The sequence below is a fragment of the Neoarius graeffei genome, chromosome 18 (assembly GCF_027579695.1).
Source record: "Neoarius graeffei isolate fNeoGra1 chromosome 18, fNeoGra1.pri, whole genome shotgun sequence".
Taxonomy (NCBI): Eukaryota; Metazoa; Chordata; class Actinopteri; order Siluriformes; family Ariidae; genus Neoarius; species Neoarius graeffei.
The window spans coordinates 14,823,546-14,836,943 of NC_083586.1; positions in this window are offsets into that span (position 1 = coordinate 14,823,546).

Consider the following 13,398-nt stretch of genomic DNA (forward strand, 5'->3'; position numbering starts at 1 on the left):
CAAGGGTTCGAGCCACTTATCCCAGTTACGTGCGTCCTCACTTACGAATTTTTTGATAATATTCTTGAGGGTGCGGTTGAACCGTTCGACTAAACCGTCCGTTTGTGGGTGATACACGCTGGTGCGGATCGGCTTAATACCCAATAGCCCATACAGTTCGGCCAGTGTTCGTGACATAAACGAGGTGCCTTGATCAGTCAGAATCTCTTTCGGGATTCCGACCCGGGAGATGACGTGGAAGAGGGCCTCTGCAATACTACGTGCGGAGATATTGCGAAGAGGCACCGCTTCCGGGTATCGCGTTGCATAGTCCACCAGAACCAATATAAAGCGGTACCCTCGTGTTGACCGATCTAATGGCCCGACGAGATCCATCCCAATTCGTTCAAACGGGGTCTCGATTAATGGTAGGGGGCGCAAGGGCGCTTTTGGAATGGCTGCTGGGTTTACTAACTGGCATTCGCGGCACGCCGTACACCACTTACGGACGTCGCCGCGAATCCCCGGCCAATAGAATCGGGCCATTATCCGGGCGAGTGTTTTATCCTGCCCGAGGTGTCCCGCCATGGGATTAAAGTGAGCCGCCTGGAATACCAATTCCCGACGGCTCTTTGGAATTAACAACTGGGTGACACGCTCCTTCGTCTGAGTGTCCTGCGTCACTCGGTATAACCTATCTTTTAAAATGGAAAAATAGGGGAAGGTCGGGGTGGCATTCGGCTGGAGCGTTTGACCATCGATTACTCTCACTTGGTCAAACGCGTGTCGCAGAGTTTCGTCTCGCGATTGTTCCAGTGGGAAATCCGCGAGGGATTCCCCAATAGAAAGAGGAGGAGCCGGGGGCCCCTCACTCTGTCGCGGAGATGACGTAGACGGCCCTGCGACCGCAGCTCCAGCCAAAACGACACCGGGACCCCCCCCGGCTAACCGGCAGGACCCACTCTTTACTAGGTGTGCCATCAACCCCCGGAATCCCGGCCAATCAGTCCCCAAGATTAAAGAGTGGGTAAGGCGAGGATTAACCGCCGCCTTCACTATAGATTTGTCCCCTCTGAAATGTATGTGGACCGACACCAACGGGTAGCAGTGAACATCCCCGTGCACACACAACACCTTCACCCCTTGTGCTCCCCCCAATGCCTCGTCTTGCACCAGGCTTTGGCGGATCGAGGTCTGGTTGCAACCCGAATCCACCAACGCCTGATAGGTCGCCCCTTGTACACTTACCGGTATGCGATATGCTCCGGCCTGATCGAGGGCAGCCTCTGGCGCATCGGGGATCCGCACCACCGCCCCCACCTCCATCGCGGCACACTGTTGCTGCAGGTGGCCCGGTTCCCCGCAGCGCCAGCAAACCGGCCCGGGCCTCCCCTCTGCAGCTGTGGACTGAGGGTCACTCACCTGAGGGGGGGGAGAGACAGACATAGAAGGGAGAAATGGGAGGGCACCACGGGTGCGGCGGGCCGGCTGGGGTGGGGCCGGCCCCCGCCTCCGTGGTGGGGGAATGGGGCGAGGACGGGACACGGGGGGAGGGGGAAGAGAGAGAGAGAGAGAAGAGGAGAGAGAAGAAGACATCCGTTGTCCTGCCGCCGGGACAGCCGCCAGATGATCCTCCGCCAGTCCTACGGCCTGATCCAGCGACGCCGGGCGGTGGCACTGGACCCACTCCGCGGTTCCGGCGGGTAGGCGGGCGATGAACTGCTCCAGCGCCACCTGGACGATGATCCCCTCGGCGTCGCGATCTTCGGCCCTCAGCCACCGCCAGCAGGCGTCCCGGAGCTGCTGGCCGAACGCAAACGGGCTGCCGACTTCCTCCATTCGCAGCGCGCGGAAGCGCTGGCGCTGCTGCTCCGGCGTGCGCCCCACGCGCTGGAGGACAGCCCGGCGAAGGTCGGCGTAGGCCAGCCGGTGGTCGGCGGGGAGCTGTAGTGCGGCTAACTGCGCCTCTCCCGTCAGGAGGGGGAGGAGGCGCGCCGCGCGCTGTTCCATCGGCCACCCCGAGGCTTCGGCGACCTGTTCGAATAATGCGATGAACGCCTCGGGGTCGTCCTGCGGGCCCATCTTAGTCAAGGTGATGGGAGATGGGCCCGCGGCCGGGGCGCTGGTGGACCCCGCCGACGCGAGGAGGCGCCGGAACGCCTCACGGTCTTCCTGTTGAGCCAGTACCAGGGCTTCGAAGCGGCGCTCCTGCTCCTTCCGGAGTGTGACGAGCGCCTGGTGCTGGCTCTGCTGGGCCGTGGCGAGGGCGTGGACCAAGTCCGCGAACGGGGAGGATTCCATGGGGCTGCAGGACAGGTGCTCCACGATCCCGGGTTTCGGCACCACTGTAGCGAGAATCGCGTGTGGGTGGAGCACAGAGGACGGCAGGACAGAGATCAGGTTTGTTTAAAGGCTTTATTGCCACACTTTTCAGGGTAGCAACACTGTTTCAATAGCGCGAGAGACACACACACACACACACACACACACACACACACACAGCGTCTCGTCCGGCTCTCCCTCTGCTCTCGCTCTCCCTCCTTAAATAGGGCGGTTTACTGGGGAGAACACACAAAACACAGGTTAATGACACTCAGGTGAAGCGATTCTGCCACTTACCTTCCCCAACTCCGCCCTCCTGTCACAGACCGGTGCTTGACCACGCCCCCGCTGCCACAACGTTATCTTCCTTGATTAAACTACTTTCATAGCCAATTAATCCAAAACGAAAACAATTCAGTGGGCTAATCTCACCAGAAAACATTTAATAGGAATTTAACTCCTGGACTCATGACACTTCAGGTAGGTACAAGTGGAATTATTCATCTAGCCTGCCGAGGCAAATTATATGTTTGATGTCTCTAGATTGAAATATTAGAGGTGACTTGGAAACCCTTCTGCTCTACAGACGAGGCTTAGGCCTACTGTAGTGGCGTTAGCATAATATTAGCAATACTAGCTAGATGAAATGGGTTTCTGCAGTCATTATATGGACACCAATTGTGTCGTTTCACTGTACGCACAAACGTTTAGCACTCGGACATGATAGGCTACTAAGGGTAGTGTCATGTCCAGGTAAGAAATGTTTTCCATCCTTTCAGCCTACCGTTTGATTGTCGAGAGATATCAGAGATTCAATTTCTGTCTGAAAGCGGCTTGAGGTACACGTTTCAACAACGTTCTCCGCATTACTCAGTGGTCAAACACTTTTGCTAAATCTGTATTATGTAACTAAATTTTAGGTAGTTGTAAGATCACTGTGAGTGCAGCGTTTCTAAACTAGCAGAGATAGTACGCCTTGTGGTTGTAGCATACAGCCTGCATGGTAGTAAGTGTCACTTCTGATCCTAATTGATATTACGTACCCTTAACCATATCCACAATGTAACATCAAACAGAACAGAATGATAATCTTACCTTTCAACTGCATCCCTTGTGTCTTGCATTCAGAGTCAACGTCGCTAAGTTCACATGTTCAGGGCCAGGCCGGTTGGCAGCCACTTTCCACGACTTCCCTTTCCAGTGGCCATTCGTTGCCATGGCAGCAGTTAGAGCATGTGTTCTTTGTATGTCATAATTTCGACTTTTTATCTCATAATTTCGACTTCTCATCTCATCTCATCTCATTATCTGTAGCCGCTTTATCCTGTTCTACAGGGTCGCAGGCAAGCTGGAGCCTATCCCAGCTGACTACGGGCGAAAGGCGGACAAGTCGCCAAGTCATCACAGGGCTTAATTTCAACTTTTTATCTCATAATTTCGACTTTTTATCTCATAATTTCAACTTTCTTATCTCATAATTTCGACTTTTTATCTCATAATTTCGACTTTCTTATCTCATAATTTCGACTTTTTATCTCATAATTTCGACTTTTTCTGACCACCTTTTTGTTTTTGTTTTTTTACTGGCGGAAATGGGCTTCCATAGAAATCTGATTGAGTCATGAGCGAATTATTCATGATGTCAATTACATGTCTTTCAGAAAAGAACACAAACACTAATAGATACATATTGATTCATGAGACAAAGACATGGAGTGGTGCTCAGACCTACTGCCGAGAGAATCACACCGACCTGGTCAGTGTGAGGAACCAAACTGAGAATGGGGAGATCTGGGGAGTGATTCAAAGTTCACTGGATGATTATTTTTGGACTGGTCTGTTTTATGACTCCTGGAAGTAGTCAGATCAGAGTAATTCATCATTCAGATACTGGAGCTCTACCGAACCCAGTGGAGGTTTGGACTGTGCTGCAGTGTCTGTGTCTGAGCCACACTACTGGAGTGATGTGAGCTGCACAGAAAAACTCCCATTCATCTGTCATGAGAGTGAGTTACACAATGGTGTTTCAACAAAGAGTTGTTTTGTTTCGTATTTATTTATTTATTTTTTATGATGACTGATGCTGTATTGGATTGTTATAAACTGTATTCAATACTCTGTTTTATAAAGACAATAGCAAATGTTACAGGCCTCAGGATGAGTTACCTGTTTTGTACAGGAAAAGTACAGACAAGAGTCGTCAGTTGTGTTCGTTCAGCAGGCAGTCCTCTGTCTTTAATAACAGGCTTTTACATTTCTTTTCACAATATTAAACATAATATCCACCAATACACAACTTCACAAATTAACAGACATATTACTGTTAGCATAACATACATCTGGTACCCCTACATCTCTGTATATCATTACCGGTACCGACTAAACTACAAATCACTGTAAACAGACAACGTGCACTCAAACACACATTTTCCCCATGCTGCTTCAACCAGCCTCAAAAGATACCCGTGATACAACACTGTTTCTACAGCTTGCTTGACATAGCTTTCCTATTCTACTGTATGCTTGAACACTTTTACACAATGATGCAGACTTCCCAGTAATAAACGTCAGTCTTTTAACCATACAAAAATATAAGATTGAATATTTTACCTTATCAACACAGTACAATGAATTAATGATTTTAGTCTAAATCAAATTAATGAAATGAAATAGAAATGCTCAGGAGCTCTATACAACCAAATGAAAACATCGACAGCACGGCCACCATTTTGTTTAATTGTTTCCCACGGTAAAGAAAACTCTGTTTTATGCTGTGTCCCTTAAAGTTCCCAACACCCCATTTTCTATCTTAAACTTTACTCAAACGACATCACAAAGACTTTATAAGTCCTTCAGGATACATTGTGATAAATTAACACATATTACTAACCTGTTTTGTACAGGAAAAGTACAGACAAGAGTCGTCAGTTGTGTTCGTTCAGCAGGCAGTCCTCTGAGGAACGTAAGCCTGGCACAGCTTACAACAACTAGCGCTCACTTCTGGTGATACTTCCTCTTGTGGTAGAGTTGGGGAAACACACCTTACTAAAACCCATAGAGAAAACACATTTAAATCTGGCCTTTTTCATAGAAAAATACACAATAATTCAAACAACTCAACAGTTGTGACCATACATTTGTGGGTGTCACACAAATAAATCTGTGGATAAAACTTGGAAGAAACAAAACAATGAAAACATTTGTATAAAAACAGACATATGAAAAAAATCCCATTAATCTTAGGTGGGGTTTACATTAGACCGTATCAGCGGATCATCAGATTAACGTTTTTAAAACGATTAGTGTGCACACAGCAACGCCAATACACGATTAGCGTGCACACAGCAACACCAATACACGGATACGCTCGGCTCCGCAGGCATCCTGCGCTCCAAATCACTCCGCCCTGAACAGCGAGTGCCCTCTGGAGGGTGCACACTCCGGCCCTGCGCAGCTCACAGAGCGCGCGAGTGAAGTGCACGAGCAGTGATTCGGGACTGAGCCGCTGTGTGTGTGATCTCAGTGCATATCGGGCATGCGCGTCACTTACCATTTGCAAGTGGAAGGATGGCAAGCCTAAAGACAATCATAACTACACAATGGGCAGTATTTGCATCAGTATTTGCAGTATTTTCATACTTTTATACTCTTTAATGAAAGGTGATACAAGGCGGAAGTCCGCGCCGTTTTTCAGCAGTCGCGTCATGACCAACGCCAGCGAATCAGGAAGGTGGATGTCACAGTGACATTGTCTAATGATGACACCAGCTAGAGCTCAGCACAGCGTATTCTCAATGTTTACACAGCACCGGACCAGACACGATCTGGATTGAATACGTGGACCCTGGCGGATTCCCGTTTCCCGGCGTTTCCAGGCATTTTAATGTAAACGGACAGTGCATCCGCGAAGAAAACGAGACAGATACGGTCTAATGTAAACTTGGCCTTAGTTTCAGCTCTTATATCCAGATATCTTTGATGGTTTAATGTTTTTCTGCTAAACACAGAGAAAAAAAACAGCAAAACTTTATCTTGAGCTGTAAAGATTCACTTTATCTTTTACTGAATGTTTGATTTTTCCAGACAGACTGATCTTGATCAAACAGAATCTGACCTGGCGGGAAGCTCTGAATTACTGCAGGAATCATCATTATGACCTGGTCTCAGTGCGCACTGAGGAGATGCAGCTCTGGGTGAAGGAGGTGGTTCAAGATGCCTCCACTGAACACGTGTGGCTTGGTCTGCGTCACGACTGTGCCCAGCGGATCTGGTTCTGGGTTTTTGGAACCATGGCCTGCTATTGGGACTGGGTCCCGGGGACCAGGATGTGGAATGAAGACTGCAGCCATGAGAAGAGAAGCGGAGCAGTTCAGTCTGGAGGACAGCAGCAGTGGATCGACCTGCCTCAGAGCTACAAACTCAACTTCATCTGCTCTAACTATGATGGTTAGTCACAGTGGTTTTGTAGGAATGTGATCTCATAAGTTTTTTTCTATATTACAATTAAAATCTTTGTCTTTTTTTTATATGATTGATGAAGAAATGTTTTGAGTGAACATGAAGACTGAAGACAAGCTGTGGTCCACCATCTGTATCCAACATCAGCAGATCTATACTACTGTCTCATTTATACTCTTATACACATTACTGATATAAATGTATCCTCTTTATCCAGATGTTTCACCAATTTCTTTTTAATATCGTATTCAGTCAGTTCCACTGTCTCCATACTGCATGATCTTTTCATATTATCAGAGAACATTACCCATAATATACTTGCTTTTCTTATGAATAGAGGGTTTATGGGCAATTAAAGTGAAATCTATTTATCTATTTGGATTTTTATTCTTCAGTGTGTTTGTTCTGTACATTTTAATTGTTTTTCATCTGGGAAACATCCCACATTCAGATCATTTACACCCATGCAGGAAGTTTAGAACACCTCATCTTGCAAACAGTGATGTTAAAATGTTCATTATTGGTGATGGGTATACAGATGTCATGTGATACATTTTTATTGTTTTTCTTTTTTTGTGCATTTTTTGTGTATCTAGACAAATGAGATTATTATCAAGATGTCTCCATCATTACATGTTGATGGTTTATCTCCCTGTAATTTCTGAGCACTTGCTTCTTAATGTGTAAGAACATGGAGCTTAATGACTGTTCCTAAGTTTCTTATCAAATAAAATTCATTTCAAGTGTGCATTTCTGTGTATCCCTGTGTGTGCTCTGTGTTTCATTTCACAAACATGCACACATATGAAGGACTAAAGTTAGGGTCAGGTTTAGAGATGGTAGCTTTGGTCATATTTTGATTTGTGTTGAATTTCTCTTCATTTTATCTCGTTAACTTTTTATTCTCCAAGTGTGTAAATGTTGAAGAAGAATAAGCCCATGCATTTCTCTGGTTCAGTCAAAAGCCCAACATTAACTCTGTCCTGAGATTTAACCTCACAACTGCAGCTATTTTGATAAAGTTCAATATTGTACAAAAATTAAATTTTTACTGTTTCTCTATCAGCATCAATTACCAATAATTATTTAAAAAGCCACTGTATCCTGAATCACTGTAAACCTACACACTCCAATCAACTCAGAAATGCACAATTTAAATGGGAAACATGCTTCAGTTACATCGTGCTCACTGTCATTTCCAGGGCTGCCAATAACAGTGGAGGGCACTTTATAGATATAATGGTTGTGGTGATGTTAATAAAGACATAAATGCGATAAACTGAATTTAAAGAGGTCAGCATCTCGATCCCAGGATGGACATGTAATTCAGAGGGACAGATTTTGGGGGGGAGGAGAGAAAAGAGAGAAAACACAGGTTGTTAGGTATGCCCAATGTCACCTGAATAAGTAGGTACAGTCTACATTTTGTGCTGAGTACAAGCAGGGACTCTGGCAAAACTAACTATGACAGCATAACTAAAAGGGGAGAGCCAGAAGGTAGCACAGGCATGAGGGAGCCCCGGGACATAAAGCAGCCAGCTACTAGTACACCGTCAACAAACTTGAGTGAGCAAGCGAGTGGGGGACTGAGAGCATCCATGCATCCCAGTTTACCAAAACACTATGTCTGAGGACCCTCCAGATCTATACCTTTACCTCATAAATACCATGAACAAAAGGCTTGACTAAACAGATATGTTTTCAGCCTAGACTTAAACGCTGAGACTGTGTCCGATTCCCGAACATTACCTGGAAGGCTGTTCCATAACTGTGGGGCTTTGTAAGAGAAGGCTCTGCCCCCTGATGTAGCCTTCACTATAAGAGGTACCAGCAGATAGCCTGCACCTTTTGACCTAAGTAGGCGTGGCGGGTCATAAAGGACCAGAAGTTCGCTCAGGTACTGTGGTGCGAGACCATTCAGTGCTTTAAAGGCCAATAGTAGTATTTTATAATCAATACAAAATTTGATTGGGAGCCAATGCAGTGTGGATAAGACAGGGGTGATGTGGTCATATTTTCTAGTTCTAGTAAGGACTCTTACTGCTGCATTTTGAATTAACTGGAGCTTGTTTATGCATTTATTGGAATATCCAGACAGTAAGGCATTACAATAATCCAACCTGGAGGGAACGAAAGCATGAACTAGTTTTTCTGCATCATGTAGTGACATTAAATTTCTTAGCAATATTTCTGAGATGAAAGAAAGCTATCCGGGTAAATGTTATCAATGTGAGTTTTGAATGAAAGACTGGGGTCAATAATTACCCCAAGGTATTTTCCTGCTGCACGTGAAGAAACAGAAAGGCCATCCAGAGTTACTATGTAATCAGAGAACTTACTTCTAGCTGCATATGGTCCTAGTACAAGTACTTCAGTCTTGTCAGAGTTAAGCAGAAGGAAGTTAATAAGCATCCAGTGTCTAATGTCCTTTACACATTCCTCAATTTTATTAAGCTGGTGCCTCTCATCAGGTTTTGCAGAAACATACAACTGTGTGTCATCAGCATAACAGTGGAAACTAATACAATGTTTACGAATAATATCACCCAGAGGTAACATATATAAAGAAAAAAGCAATGGACCCAAGACAGAACCTTGTGGAACACCAAACTTTACCTCAGTATGTCTAGAAAAATCACCATTTACATCAATATACTGATAGTGATCAGTTAAATAAGACCTGAGCCAGGAGAGGGCCATTCCCTTAACTCCCACAACATTTTCTAGGCTATCCAGAAGAATGGAATGATCAATGGTATCAAATGCTGCACTAAGGTCAAGCAACACAAGCAGCGAGACACAGCCCTGATCAGACACCAACAGTAGGTCGTTTACTACGGTCATGATCCGCCCCGGACTTCTACTCCGGAGATTTACTATCTCCCAGTTCAGCGCAATCTGGAACCGGGGACGGGACTTCCATCTTGCCGGCATTCACTTCCTGGTCTGCTCTGCTGTGTATAAATAGGCCGTTCTCAGAAGGGGACTTTGCCAGAATGTCTTGTCTGTTTCTCATGTTATCTCTATGCCATTTTTTGCTTCCTGATTTTTGCGCTCTGTTTTGCTTAGTCTTAGCCACAGTTTTTTGTACTCACGTTTTGTCATTTTTTTTCTTATTTTTTTGCACTGTGGTTGTTGTCTGAACTATTTTTCATGCTTTTTTTCATATTAGCACTTTGTCTACCTCGTTGTCTGGATTATTTTTGCTATTTTTGTTTGTTGACTTTTTTTTTTTTTACTTTAAATAATTTTTTATTAATTGGATTTTCTGGTTTGTGTTCTGCTATTGGATCCTAACTCACCACATCTCACCACCCTTAACAGTACGTTCTGGCCAACATGGATCCAGTGGAACTTAACCATCTGAGAACGGCTATGCAGCAGCAAGGAGCCCTCCTTGGGACCCACCAACAGGAACTCCAGCAACTCACCCAGAACCTGGCCACCCTGTCCGACTCACTCAACCTCCTAGCCCAGAGGTCGGCAACCTTTAGCATTAAAAGAGCCATTTGGGCCTGTTTCCAACCAAATTAAAAGCCACTCTGAGCCACAAAACCTATTTGACCACTAAATTTAAGGTAACACCAGTGTTGTTTTCGTTAACGATGACAATGACGAAATGATTTCGTTAACGCACCTTTTTTCATGACTAAAACGAGACAGTGATGAGCTAAACATAACTCTTTGATCACGAAAATATGATATGTATCTGTTTTCGTTGACGAGACGAAAATGTTAGTGGGTTGGCTATAGGACTATCAAAATGCATGGCATTTCCTCCAACGGTGCGTGCAACGGCGTGTGCACGCGAAACATTAATGTCTGCATCGCGCATATGACGGAGTGCGCGAGGGAGAGCGAGGGTCTGCGTGTGTGCCTGTTCATGTAGCACATGCTAGACAAAGAGCATCCTGATTGGTTTACAGACATCCAAACTCATTTCAGGAAGGTGTGACGCATGACTTTTTTCCCATCAGTGGGGGGGGGGGGGGATGTCACGACACCTCCCTGAAATGAGTTTGGATGTCTGTAAACCAATCAGGATGCTCTTTGTCTAGCATGCACTACATGAACAGGCACACACGCAGACTCTCTCACGCTCCCTCGTGCACTCCGTCATATGCGCGATGCAGACATTGTTTCGCGTGCACACTTTTGCTCTAGATTCCGGGAGATATTATCCAATTTGCGGGCCTCAGGGAGTCACTATCAATATGTGGGAGACTCCCGGAACTTCCGGGAGACTTGGGATGTCTGCACTAGACAGTGTTCATGTAGAGAGCATACACACTAGACAGCGTTTATGTAGAGCGCATACACACATCAATCAATCAATCAATCAATCAATCAATCAATCAATCAATCTTTTATTTCAATTACATATAAACATATAATAGACTACACGAGTCTGCAAATAGTGCACTGCTAATCAAAGCAGACTCATTTTTACAAAGAAAAAATATTTTATATGAATTAATATAATACTTAAATATGTATGAAAAAGATAAAACATACTTGACAAATTAACAACTATTTGTTAAGAAAAAGAGGAGACAATACTTGTTATTAGATATAAAGGTACATAAAAAGGTACATATAAAGGTAGATATAAAGTCCCCAGACGTTTACAGAGTGTTGTAAAGAGAAAAGGGGATGTCTCACAGTGGTAAACCTGGCCTTGTCCCAACTTTTTTGAGATGTGCTGTTGTCATGAAATTTAAAATCACCTATTTTTCTCTTTAAATGATACATTTTCTCAGTTTAAACATTTGATATGTCATCAATGTTCTATTCTGAATAAAATATGGAATTTTGAAACTTCCACATCATTGCATTCCGTTTTTATTTACAATTTGTACTTTGTCCCAACTTTTTTTGGAATTGGGGTTGTATTGCAAATAAAGAGATGCCTGCTTTTTTTTTAAGGTTTTATAAAAATAAATAAATAAATAAATTATGTGGGATTGAGCTGAAGAGTTTATGGTATAAATATATATTTAATAGTAGGTTCAACCTTAGGTTTTTTCGCTTGTGACATGAATACAGTGAAAAGCAAGCTGGGCGAGTCCTGCTGGATTTTAACAGGGTGCGGGAACTTCATACAGCGACATAATAACATACTGTATTCCTGGACAGCAATGTAGATTACATGCAAAGGCTGTGTGCCATCCTTTTGTTTCTGGTATCGTTAAAATGCATACTCACAAGCCAAAATGATAAGATGCTGCAACAGGTTTACTGCAGACACACATGTCGGCTGTCCGGCTACTGCTCCTATTCATTAATAGGGTATCCCTGTACTTACTATACCCTGTGTATGTACATGGGACATGTTCCATTTTGGGGGTAAACCTCACTTTGATTTGTACAACAGCGGCTGGATAGGTCTGTGAGAGATGTTGATTTTTGCAACAGCTCTGAAGAATATCTGCTTGAAATCCCCTGAGTCTTGGGAGCTAAGACTTATTATAGGATGTGTTTTCATGCAACTCTCACAATCATTGTATCGTTATCTCAGTTTATTAGACTCAGGAGCTCAGACTGCAGTTACTGACTTTGTATTATAGACATGCAACTCTTACAGTCTTTGTTTATAGTTATCTCGGTGTTAAGCTCTGTCTTAAGTGGCCATTTACATTACTTCAGTTTACCTGGGTATATTCATTGTCTTAAATGTACATTGCATGTCCTGAGCAGGAGCTCAGATTGCAGTTGCTAAAACAGTGATGTATTGATATAAGGTGTTTTGTGGTCAGTGTACTACACTGTAGTGTGTCATGTGGTAATGCATTATATGATAATGCCACATTCATACGGTAAATGACCATGTATCAGTTGTAATTATGGACTATGCATATACCTGTAACTCTGACATCATTTTCAGTGACGAGTAAAATGGTTTTGAAAGTTCCTACTTTTAAAATATATTTTTGATGTGGTAATTTTCTTTAAGGGGCGGCACGGTGGTGTAGTGGTTAGCACTGTCACCTCACAGCAAGAAGGTCCGGGTTCGAGCCCCGTGGCCGGCGAGGGCCTTTCTGTGCGGAGTTTGCATGTTCTCCCCGTGTCCGCGTGGGTTTCCTCCGGGTGCTCCGGTTTCCCCTATAGTCCAAAGACATACAGGTTAAGTTAACTGGTGACTCTAAATTGACCGTAGGTGTGAATGTGAGTGTGAATGGTTGTCTGTGTCTATGTGTCAGCCCTGTGATGACCTGGCAACTTGTCCAGGGTGTACCCCACCTTTCGCCCGTAGTCAGCTGGGATAGGCTCCAGCTTGCCTGCAACCCTGTAGAAGGATAAAGCGGCTAGAGATAATGAGATGAGAATTTTCTTTAAGAAATTTCATTTACAACATGTCTCTGACAGCTCAAAATGTATCTCCGGACACTTAAACCGCAGAGCTTCCGGGGGCCCCTGGACCCCCGGCCTTACTATTTTGTTGCAAGAGCTTACTGACAAGATTCCACAATTTCTTCAGCCTTTGACTTCAGCAAGGTCACAGTTATTTTGCAATTGTATGTTAACTTCGCAGTTTTCAGGTTCCCCGAGTGTGTAATTTTTGAAGTGCACTGGGAGAGAGAAAGAGGCACACCTTCATTAGCTAGTGAATATAATCTTACCAAATTAAATTATTTGCAC